The sequence below is a fragment of the Oenanthe melanoleuca genome, chromosome 19, assembly GCF_029582105.1.
Source record: "Oenanthe melanoleuca isolate GR-GAL-2019-014 chromosome 19, OMel1.0, whole genome shotgun sequence".
In the NCBI taxonomy this organism is placed as follows: Eukaryota; Metazoa; Chordata; class Aves; order Passeriformes; family Muscicapidae; genus Oenanthe; species Oenanthe melanoleuca.
This window is the reverse complement of record NC_079352.1, coordinates 7,008,629-7,025,380: the sequence shown is the minus strand read 5'-3', so window position 1 is coordinate 7,025,380 and position 16,752 is coordinate 7,008,629.

Below are 16,752 nucleotides of genomic sequence, written 5' to 3'. Positions count from 1 at the left end.
GCAGCTCTGAATCCTCTTTTTTTTTTTTTTATTTTAATGCAGTGAATAGAGGAGAGAGCAATGGTTTTGTTCAGCACAGCCAGAGTGATTCCAGTTGTGCCTGGGATTGGGCCCATGGTGAGCTTGAGGAGAGGGACCTGACCCAAGCAGTCACTAGCAGATCATTTAGGAGTTTTATTTCTTTATTGGTGATTAATAGCAGTGTTTCATTTCTAATGGAAGGAAATGGGGAGGAAATGGTTTCTTGCCTTCATTTGTCAGGGGTTTGTTTAGAAGGGCGCTTGTGTTCCCTGGAAAGAGGTCAGGGCTGTGTATTTCCAGGGATGAGGAGCTGCTCAGGCTGAGGCTGGGTGTCAGATGTTGGGATGATGGAGGAGCCCAGGCTTTCCTGTGGGAGGCTGCTCCCTCTCCTGCCCCCTCCCTGTGCCAGGGACACCCTGTGTCCTGCAGCTGCTGGATGGAGCCACAGGCTTGGAAGTTCCCAGCTGAAGCAGCTTTGTTTGTGAGAAGAGTAAAGCAAAGCAATGGCAAAAAGTGGTGGCAAATAGCAGTGGCAAAAAGCACCAGCTCTTTTTAATGTATGTCCTTATACAGAATCTTTTTAACAAGTTAAGACACAAGCTTGGATTACCACTCTTAACCTGTTAGAATTTTAGTTTTTTAACCTGTCAGGTTATGTATAAACTACGCATATGGTTGTTCTTGTTTTATTTGAAAAATGTAAGTAATATTCTTATTATAGCTTTATTATGTTTAAAACTATGTTTTTGGAGCTTCCACTGAAAACACTAGTATGTTTTTCAGCCTTTACTAGAACTTGCACTTCTGCTTTGGCATCTGAACTTTTTACTTATTAAAAGCACTAGAGCTCATTTTAAAACTTACTGACTCACTTACTTATTTTAAAACTTAAACTTACACCTCTACTTTATGTGTGAGTGGCTTAACACACTTCAATCCATTCAAAGGCTTTAATTCAATCTGATTTCTGTCTGAAGAATTCAGACTCTCGACTCACTGACTCCAACAGGCTCTCAGCCTGGCCAGGCAGCCAGAGCCCGAAAATCTTGGCAACAATGCCATTGTTTAGTGTATTTGCATCACTGAGGCCAGGCAGGAGGGATGACACACGATGGAGCTGGAATGGAGCTGGAATGGAGCTGGCATGGAGCTGGAATGGAGCTGGTATGGAGCTGGCAGTTGGAGCTGGTATGGAGCTGTCATGGAGCTGGTATGGAGCTGGCATGGAGCTGGCATGGAGCTGGTATGGAGCTGGTATGGAGCTGTCAGTGGAGCTGGAATGGAGCTGGTATGGAGCTGGTATGGAGCTGTCAGTGGAGCTGTCAGTGGAGCTGGCATGGAGCTGGTATGAAGCTGGCATGGAGCTGGTATGAAGCTGGCATGGAGCTGGCATGGAGCTGGCATGGAGCTGGTATGGAGCTGGAATGGAGCTGGAATGGAGCTGGCATGGAGCTGGTATGGAGCTGGCATGGAGCTGGCATGGAGCTGGCATGGAGCTGGTATGGAGCTGTTATGGAGCTGGTATGGAGCTATCAGTGGAGCTGGTATGGAGCTGGTATGGAGCTGGAATGGAGCTGGTATGGAGCTGGAATGGAGCTGGTATGGAGCTGGTATGGAGCTGGTATGGAGCTGGTATGGAGCTGGTATGGAGCTGGCATGGAGCTGGTATGGAGCTGGCATGGAGCTGGTATGGAGCTGTCAGTGGAGCTGGCATGGAGCTGGAATGGAGCTGGAATGGAGCTGGTATGGAGCTGGTATGGAGCTGGTATGGAGCTGGTATGGAGCTGGCATGGAGCTGGCATGGAGCTGGTATGGAGCTGGTATGGAGCTGGCATGGAGCTGGAATGGAGCTGGTATGGAGCTGGCATGGAGCTGGTATGGAGCTGTCAGTGGAGCTGGTATGGAGCTGGAATGGAGCTGGCATGGAGCTGGTATGGAGCTGGCATGGAGCTGGTATGGAGCTGGAATGGAGCTGGCATGGAGCTGTCAGTGGAGCTGGCATGGAGCTGGAATGGAGCTGGAAGTGGAGCTGGTATGGAGCTGTCAGTGGAGCTGGTATGGAGCTGGCATGGAGCTGGTATGGAGCTGGAATGGAGCTGGTATGGAGCTGGCATGGAGCTGTATGGAGCTGGAATGGAGCTGGTATGGAGCTGGTATGGAGCTGGTATGGAGCTGGCATGGAGCTGTCAGTGGAGCTGGTATGGAGCTGGTAGTGGAGCTGGTATGGAGCTGGCATGGAGCTGGCATGGAGCCGGAATGGAGCTGGTATGGAGCTGGTATGGAGCTGTCAGTGGAGCTGGTATGGAGCTGGTATGGAGCTGGAATGGAGCTGGTATGGAGCTGGTATGGAGCTGGCATGGAGCTGGCATGGAGCTGGTAGTGGAGCTGGCATGGAGCTGGTATGGAGCTGGAATGGAGCTGGTATGGAGCTGGTATGGAGCTGGTATGGAGCTGGTATGGAGCTGGCATGGAGCTGGAATGGAGCTGGAATGGAGCTGGTATGGAGCTGGCATGGAGCTGGTATGGAGCTGGAATGGAGCTGGCATGGAGCTGGAATGGAGCTGGTATGGAGCTGGTATGGAGCTGGTATGGAGCTGGCATGGAGCTGGTATGGAGCTGGCATGGAGCTGGCATGGAGCTGGTATGGAGCTGGTATGGAGCTGGCATGGAGCTGGTATGGAGCTGGAATGGAGCTGGTATGGAGCTGGCATGGAGCTGGTATGGAGCTGGAATGGAGCTGGTATGGAGCTGGAATGGAGCTGTCAGTGGAGCTGGAATGGAGCTGGCATGGAGCTGGTATGGAGCTGGAATGGAGCTGGTATGGAGCTGGAATGGAGCTGGCATGGAGCTGTATGGAGCTGGAATGGAGCTGTTATGGAGCTGGTATGGAGCTGGCATGGAGCTGGTATGGAGCTGGTATGGAGCTGGTATGGAGCTGGTATGGAGCTGGCATGGAGCTGGAATGGAGCTGTTATGGAGCTGGTATGGAGCTGGTATGGAGCTGGTATGGAGCTGGCATGGAGCTGGCATGGAGCTGGCAGTGGAGCTGGTATGGAGCTGGTATGGAGCTGGCATGGAGCTGGCATGGAGCTGGCATGGAGCTGGCATGGAGCTGGTATGGAGCTGGAATGGAGCTGGTATGGAGCTGGTATGGAGCTGGCATGGAGCTGGAATGGAGCTGTTATGGAGCTGGTATGGAGCTGGAATGGAGCTGGTATGGAGCTGGAATGGAGCTGTCAGTGGAGCTGGAATGGAGCTGGTATGGAGCTGGTATGGAGCTGGAATGGAGCTGGAATGGAGCTGGTATGGAGCTGGTATGGAGCTGGTATGGAGCTGGAATGGAGCTGTCAGTGGAGCTGTCAGTGGAGCTGGAATGGAGCTGGAATGGAGCTGGTATGGAGCTGGTATGGAGCTGGAATGGAGCTGGCATGGAGCTGGCATGGAGCTGGTATGGAGCTGGTATGGAGCTGGCATGGAGCTGTATGGAGCTGGAATGGAGCTGTCAGTGGAGCTGGAATGGAGCTGGTATGGAGCTGGTATGGAGCTGGTATGGAGCTGGCATGGAGCTGGAATGGAGCTGGAATGGAGCTGGTATGGAGCTGGTATTGGAGCTGGAATGGAGCTGGTATGGAGCTGGCATGGAGCTGGTATGGAGCTGGCATGGAGCTGGAATGGAGCTGTCAGTGGAGCTGTCAGTGGATCTGGCATGGAGCTGGTATGGAGCTGGTATGGAGCTGTCAGTGGAGCTGGTATGGAGCTGGCAGTGGAGCTGGCATGGAGCTGTCAGTGGAGCTGGAATGGAGCTGGTATGGAGCTGGTATGGAGCTGGTATGGAGCTGGCATGGAGCTGGAATGGAGCTGTCAGTGGAGCTGGCATGGAGCTGGTATGGAGCTGTCAGTGGAGCTGGCATGGAGCTGGCATGGAGCTGGCATGGAGCTGGTATGGAGCTGGTATGGAGCTGGCATGGAGCTGGAATGGAGCTGGTATGGAGCTGGTATGGAGCTGGTATGGAGCTGGTATGGAGCTGTTATGGAGCTGGCATGGAGCTGGCATGGAGCTGGAATGGAGCTGGCATGGAGCTGGAATGGAGCTGGCAGTGGAGCTGGCATGGAGCTGGTATGGAGCTGGCATGGAGCTGGCATGGAGCTGGTATGGAGCTGTCAGTGGAGCTGGCATGGAGCTGGCAGTGGAGCTGGCATGGAGCTGGTATGGAGCTGGTATGGAGCTTTCATTGGTGCTGGAATGGAGCTGGCATGGAGCTGGAATGGAGCTGGTATGGAGCTGGAATGGAGCTGGTATGGAGCTGGTATGGAGCTGGAATGGAGCTGGAATGGAGCTGGCATGGAGCTGGCAATGGAGCTGGTATGGAGCTGGAATGGAGCTGGCATGGAGCTGGCATGGAGCTGGAATGGAGCTGGCATGGAGCTGGAATGGAGCTGGCAGTGGAGCTGGCATGGAGCTGGTATGGAGCTGGTATGGAGCTGGCATGGAGCTGGTATGGAGCTGGTATGGAGCTGGCAGTGGAGCTGGCATGGAGCTGGTATGGAGCTGGTATGGAGCTGGTATGGAGCTGGCAGGGGAGGTGTTATGGAGCTGGTATGGAGCTGGTATGGAGCTGGCATGGAGCTGGCAGTGGAGCTGGTATGGAGCTGGTATGGAGCTGGTATGGAGCTGTCAGTGGAGCTGGTATGGAGCTGGTATGGAGCTGGTATGGAGCTGGCATGGAGCTGGCATGGAGCTGGAATGGAGCTGGAATGGAGCTGGTATGGAGCTGTATGGAGCTGGTATGGAGCTGGCATGGAGCTGGTATGGAGCTGGTATGGAGCTGGTATGGAGCTGGTATGGAGCTGGCATGGAGCTGGCATGGAGCTGTCAGTGGAGCTGGTATGGAGCTGGTATGGAGCTGGTATGGAGCTGGCAGTGGAGCTGGCATGGAGCTGTCAGTGGAGCTGGTATGGAGCTGGTATGGAGCTGGTATGGAGCTGGCATGGAGCTGGCATGGAGCTGGCATGGAGCTGGTATGGAGCTGGCATGGAGCTGGTATGGAGCTGGTATGGAGCTGGCATGGAGCTGTCAGTGGAGCTGGAATGGAGCTGGAATGGAGCTGGTATGGAGCTGGTATGGAGCTGGTATGGAGCTGGCATGGAGCTGGCATGGAGCTGGTATGGAGCTGGCAGTGGAGATCGCATGGACAGGCGATGGAGCTGGCATGGAGCTGGCATGGAGCTGTCAGTGGAGCTGGTATGGAGCTGGTATGGAGCTGGTAGTGGAGCTGGTATGGAGCTGGCATGGAGCTGGTATGGAGCTGGAATGGAGCTGGTATGGAGCTGGTATGGAGCTGTCAGTGGAGCTGGCATGGAGCTGGTATGGAGCTGGAATGGAGCTGGTATGGAGCTGGCATGGAGCTGTCAGTGGAGCTGGTATGGAGCTGTCAGTGGAGCTGGTATGGAGCTGGAATGGAGCTGGCATGGAGCTGGTATGGAGCTGTCAGTGGAGCTGGCATGGAGCTGGCATGGAGCTGGTATGGAGCTGGCAAGGTGCTGTCAGTGGAGCTGGTATGGAGCTGGCATGGAGCTGGCATGGAGCTGTCAGTGGAGCTGGTATGGAGCTGGTATGGAGCTGTCAGTGGAGCTGGTATGGAGCTGGAATGGAGCTGGCATGGAGCTGTCAGTGGAGCTGGCATGGAGCTGGCATGGAGCTGGTATGGAGCTGGCAGTGGAGCTGGTATGGAGCTGGCATGGAGCTGGTATGGAGCTGGAATGGAGCTGGAATGGAGCTGGCATGGAGCTGTCAGTGGAGCTGGCATGGAGCTGTCAGTCATGCCATCTGCAGAGAGCTGCCTCCACACCAGCTTCAAACCAAATCTCCTGAACTTTGTGCTTCCCCAGGGCCCTTCAGGGTGGGCAGCACAGGGCCAGGGTGGCCCCAGACAGGGGGATGCTCAGGGTGTCCCAGCTCGTCCCTTTCCTTGGCACACGTTGTGTGGCTCCCTCCAGACATCCCGCCCTCCCCAGGAGCAGTTCCAGCAGCAAATGTTCTTGTGATTTTTCTTATTTGAGTAGATCTTTAAAAAAATCCTTTTATCCCAGGCTGTTTCTGATGTAGGAGACAAGGGCTCAGCTCTGCTCCCTCGTCAGAGAGATGCAGCTGGGTGCAGCTTGTAAACTCTTAGTCTTTATGCACCTGGGGATTCTTGTGTTTTAAATGTCAATTTGGCTCTTTCTGTTTTACTTAAAGTGCACTTGGGGACTCATGAGCTTGTGTGATCAGGCTGACTGAGGGGAGAGAGAGCTTCTGGCTTCACAGGGAAGCTGGAAACAGGCACGTGTCATCTCACAGGGTGGGAGGAAGGAAGCCAAGTCCTACATTGCATCCCACCAGTACCAGGAGATGCCCTGCGTGGTTCTTCCTCCAGAGCTGTGAATTTAGACCTCAAACAAAAACCCAACCAAACCTTGTTTTGAAAGAAATGCTGGATTCTAAATATATGCATGCTGGGGTTTACATATGGATATCACTTGCTTCACGTCTACAGCTTGAAACTTGGAGTGTAAAAATAGCATAAAAGCCAAGATTGGTGTGAGAGACTCCAGGAGAAGAGGCAGGCACAGCACATGCCAGCTGAGATGAAATCAGGGGACATGGTGCAGCCCTGAAATGCTGTGGGGGCTGCAGGTGCCACGAGGATCCTGCCCTGGGGGCTGTGGACAAGGGACAGAAACAGCAAAGCCCAGCAGAGGGAGGAGGTTGGGTCAGCTCTGTTTAATCAGTCACTGCAGCACCACTGGCACAAGGTGAGCCTGACAGCTGCTGGCTGTTCCCTGCTGCCTGGGAGGGGAGCTGGGCCAGCCAAGGGAGGATTTCCCTACCTCTAGCAGGGCTGTTTGTACTCAGTGCATGGTGAAGACTTGCAGATACTAAAAACAATCCATGTAGACCAAAGCCATGAGCAGGCAGCCCTATAAAAGCCAGCCCCAAAGGAGCCCATTTTTTGGCAGTGCCTTTTCTCATTCCCCAGTTCAGGAGCAATGCTGGTCATACCCACTGGATGCTTTTCCTGCCATTCCTCTTCACACCTTTACCCAGAATAAGAGAAGTGGCTTTGGGAGGTGAGTTATCCCAAGGGGCTCATTTTTTTCCCTTGAGCCATGGGAGTTATTTTCCTCCATGTGCCTGGACCTGCTGAGCCCAGCACAGCCATGGGTTTATGGGAAACATTTCCCATTGGAATTAGAGGCCATCCACTGGCACCAGCACTCTGTCTAGTGACATTCTAAACACTGCTGTGTTTGATTTTCCCACTTTACCAGGTCCTGTGCCCAGCAGTAGAATCACCCAGCATAGTCAGTCCCCCAGAATTTGGGGTTGAGCAGGAGCAGCAGCACCCCAGGATAATGGAAAAACTGTTTACAGCTGCCCATCCTGGAAGAGACAAGCTGTGAGCAACCACACACCAAGAAATCACATTGGATCCTGTGTGCTCTGAAGCCTGGATAGAAAATAAACAATAATATCTATTAAAGCTATGGAGAGAAGAAAAGGAGAAAAAAAGGATTATGGGAACAACAGGGAGTGACCGTGCAAATAGAGATTATACAACACTCTGTGACTGGCTGGAAGTTTTCTAGAACCTTCCCTCATGGTTTATATAAGTGTGTGCTCAACCCCAGTTTGGGGTCTTCTAAGGGAGTAACACTGCTCTGTGAACATTTTACATCTAGGGAGCAAGGACTTTATTTTTTAGAGGTAGTTGTGAGCAGGTGTTTTGGGTTATTGTTGCTTGTGTGCCCCCTTTTAACTCTCCTTATATTAAAGCCCCAGTTTCCAGCCCTTTAGTCATTCCCATCCCTTTATTATTTTTTCAGCCACTTCACCGACACTATCCCGGGGTCTGGGCAGGCCAGAGCGGCTCAGGTGTCGTTGGCAGTGTTGGTGTTCCTGCCACATGGCTGGGAGTGGGAGAAAGGCACTGGCTGTGTGTGCCCTGGCTGTGTGTGCCCTGGCATGGTCACTCAGCCCTGTGAGCACCGGGCTCTGTCCCCACTGGGGACATTTTCCTCTCTCACAGAGAGGGAACCAGGAGAAGCCTCGTGTCCTGCCAGGCTGAGTCACCCTGGTCGTGAGGAAAGGAGTGTGTGTGTGGGGTGGGGAATTAAGACAGTCAATCATGCTTTCAGCAAGCCTGAAATCATCTGTGATATTTTTATTTCCAGATTCCTGGCTCTGGTTTTTGTGGGAAGGTTTTTCCCGACGCGCCGACCGCGGTGACGCCGCATGGGGACAGCCCTGGCAAAGCCTGGCTCCATCCATCCACCCAGAGCTGGTGCTGGGCTGGTGAGAGAGCAAAGCCTGGCTCCATCCATCACCCAGAGCTGGTGCTGGGCTGGGAGCAAAGCCTGGCTCCATCCATCCACCCAGAGCTGGTGCTGGGCTGGGAGCAAAGCCTGGCTCCATCCATCCACCCAGAGCTGGTGCTGGGCTGGTGAGAGAGCAAAGCCTGGCTCCATCCATCACCCAGAGCTGGTGCTGGGGTGGGAGCAAAGCCTGGCTCCATCCATCCACCCAGAGCTGGTGCTGGGCTGGTGAGAGAGCAAAGCCTGGCTCCATCCATCCACCCAGAGCTGGTGCTGGGGTGGGAGCAAAGCCTGGCTCCATCCATCACCCAGAGCTGGTGCTGGGCTGGTGAGAGAGCAAAGCCTGGCTCCATCCATCACCCAGAGCTGGTGCTGGGCTGGTGAGAGAGCAAAGCCTGGCTCCATCCATCACCCAGAGCTGGTGCTGGGCTGGGAGCAAAGCCTGGCTCCATCCATCCACCCAGAGCTGGTGCTGGGCTGGTGAGAGAGCAAAGCCTGGCTCCATCCATCACCCAGAGCTGGTGCTGGGCTGGTGAGAGAGCAAAGCCTGGCTCCATCCATCACCCAGAGCTGGTGCTGGGCTGGTGAGAGAGCAAAGCCTGGCTCCATCCATCCACCCAGAGCTCCCTCATCCCTGCCCCACAAGCTGGGGGCAGATTTCAGCAGTGAATTTGTTTTCCAGCCCCTGGACTGCCCAGGGGAAGGTGGGCACATCTCCTGCTTGGCTGCCAGCTCTTCCCTTTCACCCTGCTCACCTGGGGGCTGTGGTACCTCAGGGGCCCCTTGGAGCCACCTGCCATGGCAGGGAATGGTGTGAAAGTGAGGACACTGTTTTGGGAAAACCTGGGAATAGAGGGAGCCTGCTGGGATGGAGCAGCCCCCGTGCACTTAGGAGAGGGGAGCACAGTGAGCTGTGCCTGTATAACAATAAGAACAAAATAAACAAAAACAAGTAAGTGGTCCTTGCTTTCAGAAGGGTGAGATGTGGCATTTTCCCCTAGAGAAGCTGTTGCAGCCCCATCCCTGGAAGTGTCCAAGGCCAGGTTTGATGGGTTAGATGGTCTTTAAGGTCCCTTCTAACCCAAACCATTCCATGATTCTCTCATCTCAGGAATGTGTTTTGTCCCAAAGCCTCAGTCCCTGGAGCAATGTAAAGAGGAGAATTGCAAAAGGTTGGTTTTCCTGGTTGGTTTTTCTGAGTTGGTTCCTTTATTTTTTGCCTTCTTGGTCCCTGGTTTCTGGCCACAGGCACACTCTGAACCTGCTTGGCCCAAGCCCAGCAAGAACCACTAAAGCAACTTGATTTGGAGGGATGCTCATGAGTGATGCTTGGACTGGGAAACCATCACCAATTCCTCAAGCTGGAAGGAAGACATGGTGGGAAAAAAGCTTTACATCTCCCACAAAAAACCTTGGTGTGAACAGCAGTCAGCAATTCCAGGCTCAGAATCCAAACTAAAACTGAGCAATCACACACATTTTTTTTCTTTATGGAGCCAAAAGCTGTTCCTGTCAGGCTATATATTTGCTCTCTGATTAATATAGATTTTTTTTTCAGGGGAGAGAAATGGAGAAGCTGACAGCAGCATGTGAAGTATTTGGCAAAGGGTGTCTTTTATGTTGCGTGTAGGTAGCACTCGATATATTTGCAAGTTATAAATAGCTCCATACTTACATACCTCCCTCCACATATTGTTTCCACTTCTTTTGCAAACTACCTGCAAAACAGAGACACCCTCTGAAGCTGTAAATACATCATTACATTGGCTGGCAGCCCAAAGTTTGGATGCAAAACACCTTTTGTGTTTTCTGGGGAATGGGGCAGGGATATGGCCCGTGTATTTTGGGGCATCAATGCACCTGGAAGAATAAGGTGTCCTGGAGCTGTAGCACTGTGTTGGATAATTCATGGCAAATTTTCAGATGGTTGAGAAATTTTCTTGGTGTGGTTGGTGACTTGGCTTCTCCTTTCAAGATGAAAAACACAGTAAAAATTTTGGTAAGAAGAGCTACAATAAATAAAATATTTTGTTTTGGTCCCTCCAACTTGAACAGCCCTATGATTTTTATCATTTGGGATTCCTCCCATTCTTATATCAAACTAAATCTTTTAAGGGAAGATTCCCAATTTTTTTTCCTTATGAAGTGCTGGAACAAGATCCTGGGACTTTTGGAAATAAAAATGCTGCTGCCTTATATTTTTCCCTGCTTTTCCCAGCTTCCTTTCTCAGTCAAACCAGTCCCTTTCACACCCAGTTGCATTTTTTTGGCTACAGAGCATCGGCAGAGTCGCTGCCGTGTTTTCCCAACTCATCCATCCCAACTCTGCACAGGAATGTGCTGGGTTGCCTTTTTTTTGTCTCTCGAGGGCTTCCCTGCCTCGAAGCTGAGGGTTTGTGCAGGTTTATCTGGTTTCCCTTTGTTCAGCTCACTGAGAAAGAGGAAGGAAAGGCGCTGCTGCTGCTGCTCTGTTAAAAATAGCAGGGCTGGGGCTCCCAGCCTGGCTGAAGGTCACTCCCTGAGCCCCACTGCTGCAGACCTGGCTCCAGTGACCCTTTCTGGCACATTTCTGCTGGTTCAGAGGCAGCAAAGAGCCTGCAGGAGGACAGGATGCTCGTTGCCCAGCTCCAGGCTGTGCACTGAGTTTATTTTCCATCCCAGTGACACATCCAGGGTTCCCTCCTGAATGTCAGGGCCTGATGCAGCTGGGGAGATGAAGCTGGAACATCCTGACTCCTTCTCTTCCATGCTGGTGCATGGGACCTGCCCCCCTCCAGTGGCTTTTAATTTTTATTTTTAATATTAAAAAAATAATTCAAATTACTTTTAAAATTTTTAATTTAAAAACCTTGTTATATTAATATTTGTGGTTTTTTTAATGCTTTAAAGTTTTATTTTTAAATTTGGCATCTTTAAATTTTACTTTATTATTATTATGCTGGTCAGGTCAGCTACTGGCTGAGACCAGGGCAGCCCCAGGTGACCCTGGTGACTTGCAGGGGAGCAGGGGACGAGTGCAGGGCAGGGGACAAGCTCCATTCCTGTCCTCAGCATGGCTTGGTGTGGGCAGCCAGTCTCCTAGGAAACAGCAAGAAGGATTCTTGCAGTCAGAAACCCCCTGTTTCCCCTTTTCCCACTCTTCAGCCTTAAAAATAAATTACAGGGTAAAACCCCACTCACTATCCCCTGCAGGGTGTGGGGTGCTGGTGTCCCCTTGGATCCCATCCCCTGCCAGCCCCAGGGCACCCTCCCCCCAGGGAGAGGTGAGGGTGAGGGTGGTTTGCACCCCTGTTTACATCCCCACATCCTCTGGGCATTTTTGGCTTCAAAGCCACTGTGATGACAATGGACACGAGCAGTCAGAGGGGACCAGTCCCTGGTGCTGTGACATCCTGAAATTCCTGCCTGGCAGGGGAGGGGGAAGTGCTGAGGATGTGAAGGAGAGAGGCAAACCCTGGTGATGCTGGTCCAGGGCCAAGCAAGGCTCCAGCCCTCACCCTCCCCCTGGTGAGCATCACATCTCCATGGAGAGCAGGAACCATTCCTTCTGCCTGGTGAAAACCAGACCTTTTTCCATTTTTGGCTTCTGCTTTTGCTGGAAGGAAACACAAAGTGAAATTTTGCCCACAGGGAGAGAGCTGAATCAACCCAGCCCCAGGTATGTGAGGGTCCTGGGTCCTGCCTGGGAACCTCCTGTTGTGTTATTTGTTTTCTCTGTTTCCTAAACTCCAGCAAATCCCAGAAATGACACACCACAAAGGCACATTATTTTTTTCCAGGAGGCATTTTGCATCAGGGAAAAACCCACTTGAGTGTCAGAGTGAGTGTTGTGGTGTTCCCCCTCTAATGGATATTAATGTATTTTCCTGCCTTTGAAAGGAATTGGAATACAGCTTAAAAAAAATAATAATGGGCCAATACTGGTCTGGATTCATAAACAGAGGCTCCTAAGTGTGCTGCTGGGGGAAAAGGCCAGGGAGTTTGGAAACTCCACAGGATCCAAGCCCAAATGTAGTTTGGGCAGCCATTCCAGGCATTGCACTTGGGAAAGCCCCACTTCCAGCTTAGCTATGGACAGGGCCATGGAAGAAAACCTAAAAACATGTGCTTAAGAGCTGCTGCTGTAAAAGTCTGAGACTTTAGTGAATTCTAATTTTCAGATCCCATTTGCAGTGGGAACAGAGCTGGAAAACAGAAAATCCTTGTCCAGACAGATTGTTCCTCCTGATTTTCTCTAGAGGTGACATCCTGCCTGCCTCAAAATCCTGCACTGGCCAGCTGTTCCCAGATGTCCATCTCTGCCATCCATGGCCCAGCTGGGACTGCTGCACATCCACATCCCTGCATCCTGGTGGGATGCAGGCAGGGCTGCTGCTTCCCTGCCACCTTCAGTGGCTGCATTGGTGCTGCAAGAACCAAATCCTGCTGTAAACCACACTCCCACACCACCTAAGGTGCACAGGGCAGCACAGCCAAGGGAATGCATTTCCAGGAAGGGTGGGAACTCCAGAGCTCCAGCCCTGAGCATCGTGGTGGTGAGGATTGATGTTTGACCCACAGCTGCTGCAAGTCCTGGCCAGGGGATTAGAAATAAACCCCTAAGCCTGGCTCTGAAAGGTCGGCTGGTGTATAACATTTAGAAAAGCCTCAAACTGTTATTTCAAGGAGTATTATTATTTTTTCTCCATAGAAAAAGCAAATATCTAAGCTGCTGTGGAAAAAAAAAGGAAAAAAAAAAGCTGTTCCTGACTGTCCCTTGTGGATGGGGATTTGCTGCCTGTGAACTGGGGTATGCAGTGAGAGGAAGCCTGGAGCAGAATGGCAAATGGCAGTGGCACTGTCACCTTAATTAATTAATTAATCCCCCGTGTGTGACAGCCCTGGAGCAGGACATGGGGCGGCTGCACATCACCCGGGTGATGAGGGAAGGTGAGAGCTGCGGACAGAAGGGATTGGCACTGCTGCTGCCCCATCAGCTGCACTGTTCGGGTGCTGAACCCTGAATTTGCCCTCCGTGGGCTCTGCTGGGAGCCAGGCTTAGGGCTCACGGCTGGGACATGGACATGGGGCTGTGCTGGGCTCAGGGTGGCAGTGACATCCCTGGGAAGGTGAGAAATGCATCCAAGAGCTGGCTCGGCATCCCCCACCTCTGCTAACAGCTCTGCGTTCACCTGAGCCAGGTGTGGAGATGGGCACGCTAAACCACGCTGAGGAGAACAAAGAGGATTAAATAAAGTCCGCTAGAAGTTGTGTGCTTTCCCTGCAGCCTTTGGAGCCGTAATCGCTGTGGCAGTGCCTGAGCCCCGGTCCCGCCTGGGCTCCGGTCCCGCCTGAGCTCGGCTCCGGTCCCGCCTGAGCTCCGGTCCAACCTGAGCTCGGCTCCGGTCCAGCCTGAGCTCGGCTCCGGTCCCATCTGAGCCCCGGTCCCGCCTGAGCTCCGGTCCAGCCTGGGCTCGGCTCCGGTCCCATCTGAGCCCCGGTCCCGCCTGGGCTCGGCTCCGGTCCCATCTGAGCCCCGGTCCCGCCTGGGCTCGGCTCCGGTCCCGCCTGGGCTCGGCTCCGGTCCCGCCTGGGCTCCGGTCCCCGCTCCATCCCTCGCAGCCCGGTGCTGCCTACAGCCTGCTCTCCCTGCCTTCCCACCAACACTTCCCCATCTCAGAGGGATAAAGCAGAGACAAAATATGAATGTTCCAGGTTTGTAAAGCCCTGGGAGTGAGGAGCGTGCCTCGGTTCGGCTCTGACAGGCTCCAGCATCCCACTGCCCCCAGCCAGGGAGAGGAGCAGGGCAAACCCGCAGCTTCTGGGACAATTACCCCTGATTTCCTTACATAGAAACAAGATTAAAATCAAAACTGCCTGTACACTTCCATGTCGTGTACAGAGCTCAGTCTGCCCTGGCTGGGCCCTGCTCTTCCACACTGCAGCCAAAAAACCCCTGAACAAACACCTCCTGGGAGGGCCTAAATCCATTCCTTTCTTCTTTTTATGGCTCTCTTAAGCGTGTCTACCTCTAAAAGTTTTTACCGTGGAGGAAGCCAAGATAAATAAGGAGGTTTGCCCTTTGTTTCAGAAGGGAATCCCCCACACTGGGGGGACTTCCAGGGTCCCCCACAGCCCAGGGTGTCTGTGAACCCTGTGATTGCAATATTGAGTGTGTTTTCAGTCCATTTTCCCCTCAGTGATTAATTTACAACTTCCAGTCACTAATGGTTTTCATGGATTGCTTAATTATAGGTGGGGTGGATGGTGCTGCCTTGTTACCAGGGCTGCCAGATGTTCCCTTTGTGACTCTCACCTCAGTTACTCCCAGTCTTGTCAAACTTCAACCTTTGCAGCTGGGACAGCATCTTCGTGCTCTTTCCCAGTACAAGGACTGGGTGAAACTGGGAGAAGCAGGAACAGCAGCCTGCACCTGGCACAGGGGTGGGGACTCGTGGGACACTGCTGGGCTGGAGGAACTGCTGTGGGAGAACTGAAAAAAGGGTCTGCAATGAGGGTCTGCAGGTGGTGCATGCACAGCTTGAGCTGTCTGTGTCTTGTCTCTGTTCTCATTCTGCACAAGGAGCATTAATCCAGACCTTCACCTCCTCGTGTGCAGTCTGTGGTGTAGGGTCTGTCTCAGTCATGCCCAGGAGGACACCAGGAACCCTCTTTGCAAAGGCCTTGCTCTAAGGGCAGCATGTTTGCCCTGAAACAGGCTAACAAGGCCTGGGCAGCTGCCTGGCATGAGCTCCACCAGGCTGGGGGACCAGGGGTCCCATCCCACCCCTGCCAGAGCTGCTGCTTTCAGAGCAGCCCCCAAGCTTTGGGGATCATCCATTTGGGGAGCATCAGGTCCTCTGTGCCCCTGGGCAAGAGCACAGTATGTGTTAATATTTTCAGATCACATCCATTGCTCCCAGGCAGCTGATGGAAATCTCCCTGATGAGGACAGGCTGAGGGAGCTGGGACTGTTCAGCCTTGAGGAGAGACTGAGAGGGAACCTCATCCCTGCCTGTCCACATCTGAAGGGGGGTGTCAAGAAGATGAACCAAGCTCTTCTCAGTGGTGCCAAGAAATAGGACAAGAGGCAGTGGGCAGAAATTTATGCCCAGGAAGTTCTACCTCAACATGAGGAAGAACTTCTTTCATTTATATTGACCAAGCACTGAACTATCTGCCCAGAGAGCAGGTGGAGTCTCCCTTGCTGGAGATATTCCAGAACCCTCTGGACACACTCTGTGCCATCTGCTCTGGGGTGACCCTGCTGGAGCAGGAAGGTTGGATCAGATGAATTACTGTGGTTTTTTCCAGCCTGATTCCTCCTGGGATTCTGTGAACCATGAGCCAGGGAGCTCTGGGGCAGACCCTGGCCAAGGGCAGCAGCACTGCCTGGGGGGCTCAGCAGCAGAAACAGCACTTCTCCCCCCAAATCACTCTTGAGAGGCAGATGAACACAATGACAGTGTTGAAGCAAGGCCAGCCCACAGGGCTGGGAGCTGTGCTTCTTGCAGGAGGGCCTGTGACACGCTGGGCTGAGCTCTGGAGCACCCTCTGCCTCCCACCCCTCAGCTGTGGTGAACCAAAAAAATGAGTTTATCAAACTTGAAAACTCAACCTGCACTTCTTCAGAACCTCCACTCCAGTGGAAGCTGCAAAACACTTTCTATAAATGAATTTACATAGAAATAAATAAGCCAGAGCTCCTCCCTGAGATGTCTGCTGTCACTTCCTCACACTGGCTGCTGCCTCTTGCTCTGCCCTGGGCACATTTCTGTAGAAGTTGGGTTTGTCACTCTCTCAGCTGGAGAGCAGTGCCAGTCACCAGCAACTACAGGCTTCTTCCAGCAACAGTGGGAAAACTGGAAGTACCTGAAAAGTCAGAAGTTGGTGTTCACATGGGGAGAGTCACTGGGAGCAGGTTTGAGCTGGGTCATGGAAAAAGCTGCTGGAGTGAGGGAGCCAGGTCAGGTGCACTATGTTGAAAAGTCCCACAGATGTGGTGGTGGTGCTTACCCTTAGCTGGATTGTACAGCAGATTTTGGGGGTAACCCTCCTTTTCCAGATCAGGGGAGCTCATCACGGTGCTGCTGGTGGTCTCTGCTGCATGAGGGAGCTGCTAGAACCAGTCATTTTGCTGCTGGAAAAAGGAATTTAAGTAGCAAAGAGGGCTGTAAAGCCCTTGTGTGCTGTAACTGGAGCTCTGGCCCATCTGCAGCCAGGCAGCAAGAGGACAGGGAACCTGGCTGAACAGGGGAGTGAGAAGGGTTGAGGCCAGTCCGGCTCTCTAAACCTTTGCTAACACATAAGTGCCTCCAGGATAAGCCCATTCCTCAAATATGGATACTCTGCCTTCTGCATGAGGATGAGGAGCACTGGGGAGTGTGAAGAGGGATG